Here is a 2134-nt window from a genome sequence, read left to right as displayed (position 1 = left end):
CTGGCAGCAGGCGGAACAGGCTGCAAAACGAGTTTGCACCTTCCTACAGCAGCGATGGCTGGATGACCAATCGGCCGAGAATGCTGCCATTTCCGGTGCTAACACGGAAGCACTGCGACACGCGGAAGTGAGACGGCGAGCTGACCGTCGAGCCAGCCGCAACGCTTACCAGCGGAGACGTCGTCGGAGCAGCGGGAGAGGCGCCAGCGATGGAGGAGACAACACCAACCAGCAGCAGCCAACAATCAACGCCCGGCTAGACCCGCTCGCAACTTGGCTCCGCCATCAGCTGAAGAAATTCTTCGCCGACGTTAAGGCGGAACCAGCGTCAGCAGGAGTATCGGCGGCAATTGCGGGCCGGTACAATCCGGCCAGTGCGTTCGGGCCAACTGCGTCGGAGAAGGCAGCCGCCAGCGGAGGAGGAGCTTGAACGCCGACGTGCAAACCGGCGCGAACGAGAACGTCAAAGACGTCATGCCCGCAATGCGGTGCCGACCGCCATCGCGAACTTGCCAAACCGGCGCGAACGAGAACGTCAAAGACGTCATGCCCGCAATGCGGTTGCCGACCCGCCATCGCGAAGTGCTGTCGGCCGACGAAGAAGCCGCCATAACGGAGGCCGAGACAGCCACACGCTAGCTTGATGGAGCATACGCTTTGGTCGCTTGCGTTGGTGGACGAGAGCGAGAGCGTACTCGAGCAGGCGTGTGCTTAGTATTTACTTACTGTCTTGGTGAAGCGTCTCTTTTAGTATTGGCTTGGTAGCAAAGGCGCGTTAGGTGTTTATATGTCGTGATGAGTAATAAATGTTTTTGTTTGTACAGTCATGTTTGATCAGGAGGAGCACGGGCTCCTAACATTATAGTAGGTCTCAACGTGCAAAAACACCGGCAGCCACACCCGTGCAGGGAATGCTGTCGGTATTGGTGCGGTGTTTGCGTTTATTAATGTTAATGTTTCTTTGTTTACCATTAATAAAACTAAACACACTGTATTTAAAAAAAAAAAAGAAGTGGAGCTTGCGGCTTAATTTGACTCAACACGGGAAAACTTACCAGGTCCGAACTTATCGAGGTAAGACAGATTAAGAGCTCTTTCTCAAATTTAAGGGTAGTGGTGCATGGCCGTTCTTAGTTCGTGGAATGATTTGTCTGGTTAATTCCGATAACGAACGCGACTCAAACAAGCTAACTAGAACGCTGTCAGCAGTGTGCCTCCGGGCGCACCTGACGTTACGGGGCGGCGGCGCCTTCGCGGGCGGTCGTCGCACTAGTTTGCCCTGCTTAGCGGGACAACTTGTGTTTAGCAAGGTGAGAGTGAGCGATAACAGGTCCGTGATGCCCTTAGATGTTCTGGGCTGCACGCGTGCTACAATGTGGGCAGCAGCGTGTTCTCGCCAATAGGCGCCCCCATTCCGAGAGGAACGGGAAATCACCCAAATGCTCATTTAGTTGGGATTGGGGACTGCAACGGTCCCCATGAACCTGGAATTTCTAGTAAGTGCTAGTCATTAGCTAGCGCTGATTACGTCCCTGCCCTTTGTACACACCGCCCGTCGCTACTACCGATGGATTATTTAGTGAGGTCTCTGGAGGCATACCTTCCGCGGTTCCTTCGTGAGCTGCAGTTGGCACGGCCGAAGTTGACCGAACTTGATGATTTAGAGGAAGTAAAAGTCGTAACAAGGTTTCCGTAGGTGAACCTGCGGAAGGATCATTACCGATCAAACAAGTCCGGGAGTGAGGTTGCCAAACGCATCGTCGGCATCACATGCTGACGCGCACGCTACAACCACAAGATGGTGTAGCACACTTGGTAGAGTTGAGCGAAAGCAACTCTTTCAAAGGGATACACATACCACTGACTCGGCGCAGGTCAGTAAAGACGCACACTTTGGCAGTACCGGGTACCTTATACACTGACTGATTGTCGTGTCACAAAGGGGTGATCGACAGTCGCACTTTGGCGTGCTCGGCTCCGCAACCGTCGGGGCCGTGGGCGCCTGCAGTGTGGTACTAGGGAACCAGAGTTGTGTGTTGGTTTGTGTATAATGGACATATCATTACCCATCAAACAAGTCCGAGAGTGAGGTTGCCAAACGCATCGTCGGCACAATATGCTGACGCGCACGCTA

This window comes from Anopheles stephensi, unplaced genomic scaffold, assembly GCF_013141755.1.
Source record: "Anopheles stephensi strain Indian unplaced genomic scaffold, UCI_ANSTEP_V1.0 ucontig386, whole genome shotgun sequence".
Classification (NCBI taxonomy): domain Eukaryota; kingdom Metazoa; phylum Arthropoda; class Insecta; order Diptera; family Culicidae; genus Anopheles; species Anopheles stephensi.
The sequence above is the reverse complement of the archived record's forward strand: the minus strand, read 5'-3'. Positions refer to the sequence as shown.